Source organism: Choloepus didactylus, chromosome 1, assembly GCF_015220235.1.
Source record: "Choloepus didactylus isolate mChoDid1 chromosome 1, mChoDid1.pri, whole genome shotgun sequence".
NCBI lineage: Eukaryota > Metazoa > Chordata > Mammalia > Pilosa > Megalonychidae > Choloepus > Choloepus didactylus.
In genome coordinates, this window is record NC_051307.1 from 12,135,850 (window position 1) to 12,152,593 (window position 16,744).

General features: G+C 42.2%; 1 pseudogene; it reads right to left on the reverse strand.

The window, feature by feature from the left end:
• Nucleotides 1-16,462, reverse strand: part of LOC119543219 — a 74,552-nt pseudogene extending 58,090 nt beyond the window's left edge.
• Nucleotides 16,463-16,744: the final 282 nt, after the last annotated feature.

Consider the following 16,744-nt stretch of genomic DNA (forward strand, 5'->3'; position numbering starts at 1 on the left):
CTGTGATGGAGGGCCATGGACACCTCTCTAGGGTCACAGTGGCCTGAATCCAGATCCATCTGGGTCCAGCCAGTCTCTGGGGATCTCTGCTGGCCTGGGTTCAAGGGTGGATGGACATACCATCAGCAGGTCATGGGATCATAAACCTTAAGTCATAAGCCTTTCCAGTTCTAATCCAGGCCTTCATTTTATTGATGAGGAGACAGGGACCAAGGAGGAACTTGATCTGGTAGCAAAACAATGGATGATTGAATGAAGTTTGGTATCCAGGTGTCCGGACTCATGGTTTGGGTGACTGTCACTACAGAAGTGCCCAAATGTTGATGTGTGCCAATCATCTGGGTCCTTGTTAACCATGGGGATTCTGATTTTAGTAAGTACTCTAAGTCAGCCCTGTCTGATAGTAATATCACACGAGCCACGTATGTGATTTAACTTTTTCCAATGGCCACATTAAAAAAAATAAAAAGAAACAAATGAAATGTTAGTAACATATTTTATTGAATTCCATAGAGCCAAAGTATTATCATTTTAACATATAATCCATATAAAAAGTTATTAGTGAGATCTTTTGCATTATTATTATTATTTTTTTACTATGTCTCTAAAATTATTTTACACCTACAGTACATCTTCATTTGGATTAGCCACATTTCAAGTGCTCAAAAGTCACATGTGGCTAGCGGTTCACCTTTGCCCTATGCAATGTGGACAGCTGGTTCACAACTGTTTCTCTTCTACTCCAAGAGTAAGAAATGACAGTGCCCTCAAGTTCAAAATCAAGTGCCTGCTTAACAGGAATCTTGTTAAACTTTGGGGCTCCAGCACATCAGTGGACAGGATATGATCACATAGCCAATAGACAGGTACCCAATGGACATCAGATGATACACACATCTTGAGACCACATGCCACTCAGGCCCAGTGAGCACGTGTGCTTGCTCATGTGGACTATTGTGCAAGCTCTTCAGAATGTATGTGCTGAAAGCGTGGGCACCCATGAAGTGTTTGAGTAGAATTTTCAACCAGAAGCAGCTGACAGTTTTTCCAATTTACTTTGGTAAATGCAGTTGGGGGATTTTTGCACATGAATCAACTGGCTTGGCTTGACAAGCCTTCTCTGTGCTCTGTCTGTGGCCCGACTCTGCTCACAAAGGTGCTCTGTGTGAGTTTGCAGGAGGGTGAGAGGGGGAGGTGCAGGCAAGTTCAAGGTAAACTTTTCTGAAAAATGCATCACTGGGGAGTGAGGGTGGAAATGCAGGAAGGGTCCCCTCTCTGATTTTCCATCCTCCCCACCAGAAGTGTTTTTCAAAGGGCTGAGGGTAGAAAAACATTTTGATAAAAAAAGGAAGAAAAAAGCACCATTAGAAGGGAACAGGGCCTGTCGTGCAGGGTCCGTGCCTGGAGGGAGGCGTATGCTGTGTAGTGCACTTCAGTGGTGTCTTAGTTTTCCAGAGCTGTGATCACCAATACCACCAACTGGTTTGGCTTAACAACAGGGATTTACTGGCTCACAGTTTCGAAGGTGAAAGTCCAAAATCAAGATATCAGCCAGGCTTGCTTTCTCCCTGAAATCTGTAGTGTTCTGGAGCTGGCTGCTGGCAATCTTTGGGGTTCCTCACCGTGAATCCCTGCTTCCTGCCCCATGACTATGTCCTCTCCTTTATAGTCCAGGTTTCCGCTGACTTCCAGCCTCTTCCTGTGGGGTTCTCTGCATAAGGCCTCTGGTAACATGGAAGGCTACACTTTAACTAAAAATGACATCTTCAAGAGGTCCTATTTACAGTGGGTTCCCACCCACAGGAGTGGGGATTAAAATAAGAGCATGTGTTTTGGGGGTATAGGATTCAACCTACCACAGGTGACACCTACTTATTCGGGCTCCTGTGATGCCTGAGAATGAAAGAGGATGAAAAGTCGAGTCCAATAGCACCGTCACGAGAACAATGGCCAACGTTGATGAAGCATTGATGCTGTTTCAGACTCAGTATGGAGGAAATCACTTAATCCTCACAGTAGTCCTGAGAACTCAGCACTATTTACCCCCATTTTACCATGGAGGAAATGGGGACCCAGCCTAGCTAAATTGCCCCAGGTCGCCCAGCTAGTAGGGGCAGAGCTGGGATTCAAATCCCAGGTGGATCCTTAGTTCTTGCTGGAAAGACCACAAACTGTCATGCTTAAATGTCCTCCCATCCAACCTCCTGCCAAAACAGAAACCTTCTCTTTGACCCCCCTGTCAGCTGGTCATCCCACCCCTGCTTGAATGCATCTAGCAACGGGAAGCTCATTACTTTGTCAGCAGCTCATGCCTTTTATGAAGCACTTCGGTAATCGGGAAATTCTTCTTTAAATGATATCTACCTCCTATGCTTAGTAAAACTTGAATCCCTCCCACTGTTCTTGGGGTAGAGAGTACTTGAAACTGCAATAAGCTAGAATAAAAAGTGATGGGACTTACATCTCTGTATACATATTAATGTCATTAGTGATTAATTATTTTCAAAGAATAGCTATAAGGAAACCAGTTGTTTAAATCTGTGTCTCGTCATTCTTTTTCTTTTTTTTTTTTAATTTTATTTTGAAATAAATTCAAACTTACAGGAACAGTTGCAAAAACAATACAAACCCCATATACAGAACTCCAGCATACCCCGACCCCCCCTTCCCTGATACCCTGATCCACCAACTTTAACATCCTGCCACACCATTTCTTTCTTTCCCTCCCTCCCTCCCTCCTTCCCTATCATCCATCATCTATTGCTCTGTCTTCTGAACATATGAGAGCAAGCTGCACACATCCTTGAACAAACAATATAATTCACATATACATTTCCCATGAACAAGAACATTCTTTTACACAATCCCATTAAGCGCAGCTAAGAAGTTCAAGAAATTCAACATTGACACAAAGCTTACATTCTATGTTTCTTTTTTTTTCCTTTCTTATGTCCCAACTGTGTCCCTTTGACTCTCCTCTCCTCCACCCTCAGATCCCATCCAGGATCATCCTTGGCATTTAATTGTCATTATCTGTTTAGACTGTTTTTTTTGTTTTTCAATTGTGGAAACATATATACAGCCTAAATCTTCACATTCCAACCCCTCCCTAGCATTCCATTAGTGGGGTTAATCCCATGTGGAATGTTGCAATGCTAACACCTTCCCACCATCCATTACTAGAAATTTCCCTTCACCCCGAACAGAAACCCTACACTCATTTCTTAACTCCCCATTGCCCCTTCCCCCAGTTCTCGTAACCCATACTCTACTTTTCATCTCTATGGTCATATTCTCTGTTACGTTCTTTGTATTTACCTTGGGGCTTAAATTTAACCTCTTAAATCTATAACAATCTTGTTTTTCTTTGATACCAACTTAACTTCAATAGGACACATAAACTATGTTCCTATACTCCTCTATTCCCCCACCTTTATGAAGTTCTTGTCAAAAATTACATATTTTACATTGAGTCCAAAGCCACTGATTTATCATTACTGTTTACGTATTTTTAGATCCTGTAGGAAGTAAATAGTGGAGTACAAATAAAAAATACAGTAGTATTGGTATTTATATTTACCATGTGATCTTTACTGCAAGTCTTTATTTCTTCACGTGGTTTCAGTCAATTGTTTAGTGTCCCTTCCTTTCTGTCTGCTCAATTCCCTTCAGCATTTCTTATAGGACTGATCAACTGGTGATGAAGCCCTTCAGCTTTTTTTTTTTTTTTTTTTTTTTAATCATCATTTTATTGAGATATATTCACATACCACGCAGTCATACAAAACAAATTGTACTTTCGATTGTTTACAGTACCATTACATAGTTGTACATTCATCACCTAAATCAATCCCTGACACCTTCATTAGCACACACACAAAAATAACAAGAATAATAATTAGAGTGAAAAAGAGCAATTGAAGTAAAAAAGAACACTAGGTACCTTTGTCTGTTTGTTTGCTTCCCCTACTTTTCTACACATCCATCCATAAACTAGACAAAGTGGAGTTTGGTCCTTATGGCATTCCCAATCCCACTGTCACCCCTCATAAGCTACATTTTTATACAACTGTCTTCGAGATTCATGGGTTCTGGGTTGTAGTTTAATAGTTTCAGGTATCCACCACCAGCTACCCCAATTCTTTAGAACCTAAAAAAGGTTGTCTAAAGTGTGCGTAAGAGTGCCCACCAGAGTGATCTCTCGGCTCGTTTTGGAATCTCTCTGCCACTGAAGCTTATTTCATTTCCTTTCACATCCCCCTTTTGGTCAAGAAGATGTTCTCCATCCCACGATGCCGGGTCTACATTCCTCCCCGGGAGTCATATTCCACGTTGCCAGGGAGATTCACTTCCCTGGGTGTCTGATCCCACGTAGGGGGGAGGGCAGTGATTTCACCTTTCAAGTTGGCTTAGCCAGAGAGAGAGGGCCACATCTGAGCAACAAAGAGGCATTCAGGAGGAGACTCTTAGGCACAAATACAGGGAGGCCTAGCCTCTCCTTTGCAGCAACCGTCTTCCCAAGGGTAAAACTTATGGTAGAGGGCTCAACCCATCAAACCACCAGTCCCCTATGTCTGTGGTCATGTTAGCAACCATGGAGGTGGGGTAGGCGAATACCCCTGCATTCTCCACAGGCTCCTCAAGGGGGCACTACATCTTTTTTTTTTTTTTTTCCTTGTTTGTCTTTTTTCTTTTTTTTTTTTTTTTTTTTTTAACTTTCCCTTCTTTTTTCAAATCAACTGTATGAAAAAAAAAAGTTAAAAAGAAAACAAACATACAATAAAAGAACATTTCAAAGAGACCATAGCAAGGGAGTAAGAAAAAGACAACTAACCTAAGATAACTGCTTAACTTCCAACATGTTCCTACTTTACCCCAAGAAAGTTACATAATATAGCAACATTTCAGTGAACTTGTTCCTACTACATCCATCAGAAATTAACAGACCATAGTCATTTCTGGGCATCCCCAGAACGTTAAATAGCTTATCTGTTCTTCTTGGATTATTGTTCCCCCTTCCTTAATTGCTCTCTACTGCTAGTTCCCCTACATTCTACATTATAAACCATTTGTTTTACATTTTTCAAAGTTCACATTAGTGGTAGCATATAATATTTCTCTTTTTGTGCCTGGCTTATTTCGCTCAGCATTATGTCTTCAAGGTTCATCCATGTTGTCATATGTTTCACCAGATCGTTCCTTCTTACTGCCACGTAGTATTCCATCGTGTGTATATACCACATTTTATTTATCCACTCATCTGTTGAAGGACATTTGGGTTGTTTCCATCTCTTGGCAATTGTGAATAATGCTGCTATGAACATTGGCGTGCAGATATCTGTTCGTGTCACTGCTTTCCGATCTTCCGGGTATATACCGAGAAGTGCAATCGCTGGATCGAATGGTAGCTCTATATCTAGTTTTCTAAGGAACTGCCAGACTGACTTCCAGAGTGGCTGAACCATTATACAGTCCCACCAACAATGAATAAGAGTTCCAATTTCTCCACATCCCCTCCAGCATTTGTAGTTTCCTGTTTGTTTAATGGCAGCCATTCTAACCGGTGTTAGATGGTATCTCATTGTGGTCTTAATTTGCATCTCTCTAATAGCTAGTGAAGCTGAACATTTTTTCATGTGTTTCTTGGCCATTTGTATTTCCTCTTCAGAGAACTGTCTTTTCATATCTTTTGCCCATTTTATAATTGGGCTGTCTGTACTATTGTCATTGAGTTGTAGGATTTCTTTGTATATGCAAGATATCAGTCTTTTGTCAGATACATGGTTTCCAAAAATTTTTTCCCATTGAGTTGGCTGCCTCTTTACCTTTTTGAGAAATTCCTTTGAGGTGCAGAAACTTCTAAGCTTGAGGAGTTCCCATTTATCTATTTTCTCTTTTGTTGCTTGTGCTTTGGGTGTAAAGTCTAGGAAGTGGCCTCCTAATACAAGGTCTTGAAGATGTTTTCCTACATTATCTTCTAGGAGTTTTATGGTACTTTCTTTTATATTGAGATCTTTGGTCCATTTTGAGTTAATTTTTGTGTAGGGGGTGAGGTAGGGGTCCTCTTTCATTCTTTTGGATATGGATATCCAACTCTCCCAGCCCCATTTGTTGAAAAGACCATTATGGCTCAGTTCGGTGACTTTGGGGGCCTTATCAAAGATCAGTCGGCCATAGATCTGAGGGTCTATCTCTGAATTCTCAATTCGATTCCATTGATCTATATGTCTATCTTTGTGCCAGTACCATGCTGTTTTGGCAACTGTGGCTTTATAATAAGCTTCAAAGTCAGGGAGTGTAAGTCCTCCCACTTTGTTTTTCTTTTTTAGAGTGTCTTTAGCAATTCGAGGCATCTTCCCTTTCCAAATAAATTTGATAACTAGCTTTTCCAAGTCTGCAAAGTAGGTTGTTGGAATTTTGATTGGGATTGCATTGAATCTGTAGATGAGTTTGGGTAGAATTGACATCTTAATGACATTTAGCCTTCCTATCCATGAACATGGAATATTTTTCCATCTTTTAAGGTCCCCTTCTATTTCTTTTAGTAGAGTTATGTAGTTTTCTTTGTATAGGTCTTTTACCTCTTTGGTTAAGTTTATTCCTAGGTACTTGATTTTTTTAGTTGCTATTGAAAATGGTATCTTTTTCTTGAGTGTCTCTTCAGTTTGTTCATTTCTAGCATATAGAAACATGACTGACTTATGTGCATTAATCTTGTATCCCGCTACTTTGCTAAATTTGTTTATTAGCTCTAGTAGGTGTATCGTTGATTTCTCAGGGTTTTCTAGATATAAGATCATATCATCTGCAAACAATGACAGTTTTACTTCTTCTTTTCCAATTTGGATGCCTTTTATTTCTTTGTCTTGCCGGATTGCCCTGGCTAGCACTTCCAGCACAATGTTGAATAACAGTGGTGACAGCGGGCATCCTTGTCTTGTTCCTGATCTTAGAGGGAAAGCTTTCAGTCTCTCACCATTGAGTACTATGCTGGCTGTGGGTTTTTCATATATGCTCTTTATCATGTTGAGGAAGTTTCCTTCAATTCCTACCTTTTGAAGTGTTTTTATCAAAAAGGGATGTTGGATTTTGTCAAATGCTTTTTCAGCATCTATTGAGATGATCAATTGATTTTTCCCTTTCGAGTTTTTAATGTGTTGTAATACATTGATTGTTTTTCTTATGTTGAACCATCCTTGCATGCCTGGAATGAACCCCACTTGGTCATGGTGTATGATTTTTTTAATGTGTCTTTGGATTCGATTTGCAAGTATTTTGTTGAGGATTTTTGCATCTATATTCATTAGGGAGATTGGCCGGTAGTTTTCCTTTTTTGTAGCATCTTTGCCTGGTTTTGGTATTAGATTGATGTTAGCTTCATAAAATGAGTTAGGTAGTGTTCCATTTTATTCAATGTTTTGAAAGAGTTTGAGTAAGATTGGTGTCAGTTCTTTCTGGAAAGTTTGGTAGAATTCCCCTGTGAAGCCATCTGGCCCTGGGCATTTATTTGTGGGAAGATTTTTGATGACTGATTGGATCTCTTTGCTTGTGATGGGTTGGTTGAGGTCTTCTATTTCTTCTCTGGTCAGTCTAGGTTGTTCATATGTTTCCAGGAAATTGTCCATTTCTTCTACATTATCCAGTTTGTTGCCATACAGTTGTTCATAATATCCTCTTATAATTTTTTTAATTTCTTCAGGATCTGCAGTTATGTCACCTTTTTCATTCATTATTTTGTTTATATGGGTCTTCTCTCTTTTTGATTTTGTCAGTTTAGCTAGGGGCTTGTCAATCTTGTTGATCTTCTCAAAGAACCAACTTTTGGTGATATTTATCCTCTCTATTGTTTTTTTGTTCTCTATGTCATTTATTTCTGCTTTAATCCTTGTTATTTCTTTTCTTCTACTTGGTTTAGGATTGGTTTGCTGTTCATTTTCTAGCTTCTTCAGTTGATCCATTAGTTCTTTGATTTTGGCTCTTTCTTCCTTTTTAATATATGCGTTTAGTGCTATAAATTTCCCCCTTAGCACTGCTTTTGCTGCATCCCATAGGTTTTGGTATGTTGTGTTCTCATTTTCATTCGTCTCTATATATTTAGCAATTTCTCTTGCTATTTCTTCTTTAACCCACTGATTGTTTAGAGTGTGTTGTTTAACCTGCAGGTATTTGTGAATTTTCTAAGTCTCTGATGGTTATTGACTTCTAATTGTATTCCATTGTGGTCAGAGAATGTGCTCTGAATAATTTCAATCTTTTTAAATTTATTGAGGCTTGTTTTATGTCCCAGCATATGATCTATTCTGGAGAAAGTTCCGTGAGCACTAGAAAAGTATGTGTATCCTGGTGATTTGGGATGTAATGTCCTGTAGATGTCTGTTAAATCTAATTCATTTATCAGATTGTTTAGGTTTTCAATTTCCTTATTGGTCTTCTGTCTGGTTGATCTATCTATAGGAGAGAGTGATGTGTTGAAGTCTCCCACAATTATTGTGGAAACATCAATTGCTTCCTTTAGTTTTGCCAGTGTTTCTCTCATGTATTTTGTGGCACCTTGATTGGGTGCATAGACATTTACGATTGTTATTTCTTCTTGCTGAATTGCCCCTTTTATTAGTATGTAGTGGCCTTCTTTGTCTCTCAAAACATCCCTGCATTTGAAGTCTATTTTATCTGAGATTAATATTGCTACACCTGCTTTCTTTTGGCTGTAGCTTGCATGAAACATTTTTTTCCATCCTTTCACTTTCAGTTTCTTTGTGTCCCTGTGTCTAAGATGAGTCTCTTGTATGCAACATATTGATGGTTCATTTTTTTTGATCCATTCTGCGAATCTATATCTTTTAATTGGGGAGTTTAATCCATTTACATTCAACGTTAAAACCGTGAAGGCATTTCTTGAATCGGCCATCTTATCCTTTGGATTATGTTTGCCATATTTTTCCCTCTCTCTATTAATATCCTTTATTGTACCCATACCGAATCTCTTTAGTACTGAACCTTTCTCCAAGTCTCTCTGTCCTGCCTTTGTTTCTCTGTCTGTAGGGCTCCCTTTAGTATCTCCAGTAGGGCAGGTCTCTTGTTAGGAAATTCTCTCAGCATTTCTTTGTCTGTGAAAAATTTAAGCTCTCCCTCAAATTTGAAGGAGAGCTTTGCTGGATAAAGTATTCTTGGCTGGAAATTCCTCTCACTCCGAATTTTAAATATATCGTGCCACTGCCTTCTCGCCTCCATGGTGGCTGCTGAGTAGTCACTACTTAGTCTTATGCTGTTTCCTTTGTATGTGGTGAATTGCTTTTCTCTTGCTGCTTTCAGAACTTGCTCCTTCTCTTCAGTATTTGAGAGTCTGATCAGAATATGTCTTGGAGTGGGTTTATTTGGATTTATTCTATTTGGAGTTCGCTGAGCATTTATGATTTGTGTATTTATGTTGTTTAGAAGATTTGGGAAGTTTTCCCCAACAATTTCTTTGAATACTCTTCCTAGACCTTTACCCTTTTCTTCCCCTTCTGGGACACCAATGAGTCTTATATTCGGATGTTTCATATTATCTATCATATCCCTGAGGTCCATTTCGAGTTTTTCAATTTTTTTCCCCATTCTTTCTTTTATGCTTTCATTTTCCATTCTGTCATCTTCCAGGTCACTGATTCGTTGTTCAACTTCCTCTAGTCTTGTACTATGAGTGTCCAGAATCTTTTTAATTTGGTCAACAGTTTCTTTAATTTCCATAAGATCATCCATTTTTTTATTTAGTCTTGCAATGTCTTCTTTATGCTCTTCTAGGGTCTTCTTGATTTCCTTCATATCCCGTACTATGGTCTCATTGTTCATCTTTAGTTCTTTGAGTAGCTGCTCTAGGTGTGTCTCTTCTGGTCTTTTGATTTGGGTGCTTGGGCTTGGGTTATCCATATCGTCTGGTTTTTTCATATGCTTTATAATTTTCTGTTGTTTTTGGCTTCGTGGCATTTGCTGAACTTGATAGGGTTCTTTTAGGGTTTGTAGACCAGTTGAAGTCCTTATCTCTAATTTATCAGGTCTACAGCTTCGTGGAGTACACTTTCTCTAACTAACCAGCAGGTGGCGTCCACGAGCTACCTGTTCTCCACAAAACAGCTCTCCCCTGCTTAGCCTTTTTGGTGAGTGGGGGAGTGAGTCTTGTGGGGCCCAATTGGTGTACCAAGCTTGCGTGTGTAGTTGGTGTTGCCTGCCCTGTATGTGGGGCGTGTTTCTGGGCAGTCGGGGAGGGGGTTGGCCCTAACAATCAAATCTCCCTGATGATCCTAGAGTTTTAAAGCTACTGCAATAGTCTAATCCTTCAGTTCAGTCCTGCCACAGTTTGTCTCTGCCACTGACCCACAAGTCTTTGGTATTGGCGTATGGCTCCTGAGACTTGCAAGTGGGCCCCTCTTCCAGGCCGTGCACCCCGGGTCCTCTGTTGAGGGATGACTGTGCTATGTCACAGGTGAGTGCCGTCCCCCCAGGGCAGTTCTGGGCTGCTGGGCTGTGTTGGGAGGCTCCCAGTCTGCTCAAATGATGGCTGAATGGGGCTCTGTTAATTCACACTGCTCCCCCTTCCCAGCTCTGGGACATTCAGCTGAGGTTGCAGGGAAGGCTAATGTCCACGCCCAGTTTTGTGGTGTGTGCCTGTTATTTGAAGCACTTCCGTCACACTGGGTTGTCTGGGGCAGCTCTGGGCTATGGGGCTGGCGATGGGCAGGAGTGTTTCCTGTCCACCAGGATGGTGGCTGTGAGCGGACACCCCCCTTTTCTTGGGAAGTTGTGTTGTTTAGTGAATTTTCTCAGCCACTGGATTATTGCCTTTTGTCTCAGAGCTCTCTTAGTTCTGCTCTTGACTTGACGTGCCCAAATTTCAATTCTTTGAAGCTTTCTGTATTGAGCTTCTTAGAGTAATTGTTTTAGAAAAAGCAAAAAGGATTTAAAAAACAACAACAACAACAACAAAAAAACGGCCCTCCTCAGAGATCTAATGGGTTATTGAAATGCTAATAGACAAAGCAACCAGGGCCATTAAGGAAAGGTGCACAGGGCAGAGAGATCAGCCTTGCTTCGGGATTTGCATATGCGCCTCAAGGCCTGATCTCCGCCCTTCCCCTTTCTGTGTTCACCAGAACTCCAAAAATCCTCTGCTTTTATTTTGGAGTTTTTCGTGTTGTTTTTTTTCTATGCCTGTCTCCTCTCTGCTGGGCTGGCTGCTCTCAGAGTCTCTGGTGTCTGGTCTCAGTCTATCTATGGTTGGAGTTTGAATCAGTAGAATGAGTTTCCGATAAGAGCAGCCACTGCAATTCTCCCTTCTCCTTCCTGGAGCTGACAGCCCCTCCTCCCCCGGGACTGAGCCTGGCAGGGAGGGGCGCGGGTCCCCTGGCCGCAAAAACTTACAGATCTCGCTGATCTCAGCAGTTCCACGTTTTCATGAGTGTTGTATGAAGTATGCCCAAAGACAGATTGCTCTGTGGTGTCCAGTCCATGCAGTTCCTGGCTTTTTACCTACTTTCCTGGAGGAGTAACTAAAACATACAGCTCACCAATCTGCCATCTTGCCCCGCCTGCCCTTCAGCTTTTGATTATCTGGGAATGTTTTCATCTCCCCCTCATTTTTACCCTTCGGTTGTTTGTGAGTTTTCTAAGTCTCTGATGGTTATTGTCTTCTATTTGTATTCCATTGTGGTCAGAGAATGTGCTTTCAATAAATTCAATTTTTTTTTTTTTTAATTTATTGAGGCTTGTTTTATGTCCCAGCATATGGTCTATTCTGGAGAAAGATCTGTGATCACTATAGAACAATGTGTGTCCTGGTGATCTGGGATGTAATGTTCTATATATGTCTGTTAAATTTCTCTCTCTCTCTCTCTCCTTTCTTGGTTTCTCTGTCAGTAGGGCTCCTTTTAGTATCTGACATAGGGCAGGTCTTTTATTAGCAAAATCTCTCAGCATTTGTTTATCTGTGAAAAATTTAAGCTCTCCCTCAAATTTGAAGGAGACTTTTGCTGGATAAAGTATTCCTGGTTGGAAATTTTTCTCTCTCAGAATTTTAAATATGTCATGCCACTGCCTTCTCACTTCCATGGTGGCCGCTGAGTAGTCACTACTCAGTCTTACGTTGTTTCCTTTGTATGTGGTGAATTGCTTTTCTCTTGCTGCTTTCAGAACTTGCTCCTTCTCTTCAGTATTTGAGAGTCTGATCAGAATATGTCTTGGAGTGGGTTTATTTGGATTTATTCTATTTGGAGTTCACTGGGCATTTATGCTTTGTGTATTTATATTGCGTAGAAGGTTTGGGATGTTTTCCCCAATGATTTCTTTGAATACTCTTTCTAGACCTTTACCCTTCTCTTCCCTTTCTGGGACACCAACGATTCTTAAATTTGGATGTTTTATCTGCCATATCCCTGAGATCCATTTTGATATTTTTCCCCATTCTTTCTTTTGTTCTTTCATTTTCCATTCTGTGGTCCTCCAGGATGCTGAGTAGTTGTTCATCTTCCTCTATTCTTGTATTATGAGTATTCAGAGTCTTTTTAATTTGGCCAACAGTTTCTTTTATTTCCATAAGATCTTCTATTTTTTTAATTTCCACTTGCAATTTCTTCTTTATGCTCTTCTAGGGTCTTCTTCATGTCCTTTATATCCTGTGCCATGCTCTCATTGTTTGTCCTTAATTCTTTGATTAATTGCACCAAGTACTGTGTCTCTTCTGATCTTTTGATTTGGGTGTTTGGGTTTGGGTTCTCCATATCATCTGGTTTTATCACATGCTTTAAGATTTTCTGTTGTTTTGGCCTCTTGGCATTTGCTTTACTTAATAGGATTCTTTCTAGATATAAAAAATACTGATCTCTAATTTGTCAGATCTGCAGCTTGGTGGCATACACTTTCTCTAACTAACCAGCAGATGGTGTCTGTGAGTCACCTATTCCCCTCAAGTCACTTCTCCCCAACTTTGTCTTTGTGGTGTGTGGGGATCTGATTCTTGTGGGGTGCAATTGGTGCACTAAGTTTGGGTGTGTTGTTGGTCCTGTCTGCCCTGAATGAGGGTCGTGTGTTTGGGTGGTTAGGGAGGCAGGGCAACTTTAATAATCAAACCTCCCAGGTGTTCCCAGAGGTTTAAGGCTGTTGCAAGAGTCTAAGCCTTCATTTCAGTCTTGTCACAGATTGTCTCTGCCGCTGACCCACAAGTCCCCGGCATTTGCATAGGGTCCCTGGGATTTCTGAGTGGGTTCCCTCCTCAGCCGTGCTCTTCCAGGACCTCTGCTGAGGGAAGGCTGTGCCACATCACAAGTGCACGCCAGTCAGCCAGGGAAGCCCTGGGCCGCTGGGCCATGCAGGGGCACTCCCAGTCTGCTGTAAAGATGGCTGAATGGTGTGTGTTAATCTCCTGCTCCTCACACAGCTCTGCCTTCCCAGCTCCGGGACAACCAGCTGTGGGTGCACCAAAGACCACTGACCACGGTCAATATTGTGGTGTGTGCACGGTGCTGTGGGAAAGACTCCCTGTCACATTGGGTTTCTTGGCATGGCTCTGGGCTGTGGGTCGGGTCTGGGCAGGAGCATCCCCCGCCCGCCGGGGAGATGGCTACAAGGGGTGTGGTTTTTTTCTCCTTTTGGCTGCCCTCTGCCCCCCCTGGCCCTGAGACAATCAGCAGCAGGCTATCCTCCATGCCAGACACCGAGACGTTGGCACAGTCTGCTCCTGCCGTGTTTCACTGCGCGGTTCTCACTGTCTTAACCGCAGCTGCTCCCGGGTCTTTTTTTTTATAAAGGAACTAGTCCGTCTCCAAACGCCAACCCACGGTTTCCCCACACTGCAGCGTGGCTGCCGGATATTCAGCAGGCTCACTCACTTGTTTCAGAATGCAGACTCCCGATTTCACCAAGTGCACAGTCCCTGTGGATTTAGCAGACCTTGTCCAGCTGGTGCATCGCTGGGAACTGGTGTTCTGGGTCACTTTCTGGCTTTTATCTAGTATTTTCCATGGAGGTGTTTTTTTGCCCTGTCTCACCTAGCCACCATCTTGGGTTCTCAGCCATCATTCTTTTTCATCTGCCTTATGTCTGGCCAATTGAACTGCTTGCTCAGTGTCCCCATTAACATATCTCAAGATGTCCCATCTCTGCATCTGTGCTCCTGCTTCACCAACTGTCCTTTGCTTTGACCTGATCATAACCAAATGCTGTTTAGCATCCCTGTTGAATTGAGGGAGGGGTGATCAGGCTTCATTCACTCTTTGTCCAGAGTGACTTTGGGCAACTCTTGTAAGCTTCTTGGCCAGTCTCCCCATCAGCAAAATGAAGGGCTTGAATCAGTGGATCTTCCCTGGACAGCTTTCCAAAAATGCCCATGACTGCCAGCCCTATGAGTTTGTGTATCTTCTGTGAATGGAATTTTCTGACAGTCTCCAAGGAAGATGAGCACTGCAAGGAGGGCATGATGGGAACTGAGACTTAAGAATAAGGGCTGTAGCTGGCAGGGGGTTGGGAGGGGAGAACACGTGCTATGAAATTCTGGGAGGGGCCTGAGACCGACTGTGCACCCTGGAATAAAGGCCACAGTGCCGTGGCTCCCCTGGGGGGCTAGGGGTGAGTGTCAGGGAGATGCTGAGCATGGACCATCAGAGGAGAAGCTCAGGGCACTGGAGTCCTGCAGAGCTTCCAGCAGATGGTATCAGAAACTGCCCAGAAGCACTCCAGACTCTTCATTTTTGAAACAGCTTGGAGTATTTTAATAATAACACAGAGACAAGATGGCACCTTGTATTCACCATTTGGGGATTCACAATTTTCCAAGTCCTAGGCTCTTCCCAAGTGTCATCCTGCTGCTCTGGTTTAGTCTCTTGGTACTTGAACATTCACTAAGTTGTGGCAGAGCCTGCGTTTCAGCCTGACCTCAAACTCCAGAGTGAAGCATGTGATAGAACAGCCTGGAAGTGGAAGATGGATGGGAAGGTCGGCGTCAGCAGCCTCTTGTGAGGTCCCTTTCTCAGCAAGGGCTCTTTACAAATGAGGAGGATCCTGCAATCCATCCCAAGACCAAAGCAACTGAAATGACCCATTTCTACCTTCTCCCCCATTGTACTTTGCTTCTCACCCCATTGCCAGCCTCCTAAGCTCATGAAGATCCAAGATGAGAAGGAGAAGGAGTAGGCAGTAAGCATGTTCTCTCAAGAGTGACACTTTACATCTTCTCTGCAAAGGTACTCAGTTCTCCTTCCTAAACCTTTGAATGGCATGTGCCCCAATCTCCTTTGGAGGAAATGAGATGTGACTTGTGGACATGCTTTGAAAAATTAAGAGTGTTGTATAAGCCAAGGATTATTACTTTGCCTGATTGGCATTTGTTGCTCTTGGGGAGTCAGTGCTTTCTGAGGATGAGCGGTCTGCCATGCATAGTGTCATGTGGCAGGGAAGAGCTCGGATGCTACCATCAGCCAGCTGGGGCCATAACAGCATCACCATTGCTGCATGACCTTGAGCTTCACCATCAGCTGTGTGACCTTGAGCAAGTGACTTAACCTCTCTGGCTTCAGTTTATTTGTAAAGGGGAAAGTGATAGTAACTACTTAGGAGTTTATTAAGATTAAAGTGGTGGATATATATATATATATATATATATATATATATATATATATATATATATTTTAACCCATAACATTTTACCATTCATCACTCTTTTGATGTTCAGCTTAAAAGGTTACCATAATATTTAAAATTATTGATTAAAATAATCTGTGTGTTTGCAACATTTCTATTCAGTGCTAGAAAAGTGCAGAAGGAGGATTCCTTGGCAGCACTGCTATTCTGGAGGCTGGCTGTTAGTTCTCCCAGGACTCAGCTCCACCTGTAATTCTAATTGCCCACTGGACAGTTTCACCTGGCTCTCCCACAGATTCTCCAGCATCCCAAATGGATCTCATTGTCTTCCTCTAAACCTTCTCCTTCTGTGGTCACTCTTTCACATTAATGGCCGTACAACTGTCCCCTTCAGCTGGGATGGAAATTTTGGTGCCGTATTTGACTCTTCATGCCCACGTTGCACTTACAATTGATAGCAATGTCTTTAGGGTCACTTTCTGCAAAGTCTCTTGATGCTGCCTCTTCCCATTCCACTGCTGCCATCTTAGTTGAGGCTGATGTTAGTTAAGGTAGGAAACTGCTCTAGCAAATAGATCCCAAAGTATAAAATGACACAAAACCAATGGATGGTTATTTTTCTATTATGTAACAGTACTGGGTGCTAAGCTGGCCCTCAGGGTGGCCCTGTCCACTTAACCAGCCATTCAGGATTTGGGCTGATGGAGGCTCAGCTGCCTTCACTGAGCTTCAGAGGTCACTGTGGTGGGCATGTCTGGCAGTGGAGCACATCACATTGGCTCACGTTCCTCATGGGCACACCCAACTGCAAGGGAGGCAGGCTGGAGATACGGTCCAGGTGGATGCCCAGCTTCATTGCTCGCCTGGGATTTTGCAGTGGCTTCTGGACTGGTCTCCTCATCTAGTCTCTCTCCACACGCAATCCAGTGTTGCAAAGGTGAACTTCTAAGACAACAATACAGCAGACTTTCTGTTGCCTTCAGAACAACCTCCTTAACAAGCTTTCAAAAGCCTTCACAATTTGATTCCAGTCTAACTTTCCAGCTTGTCTTCTACTGTAGCCTTCAGGTGGTCTCTGCTCAAACCCCACAGGTCCCACGCTCCTTTCTGAACATTCCACACATTCATCAACCTGTGT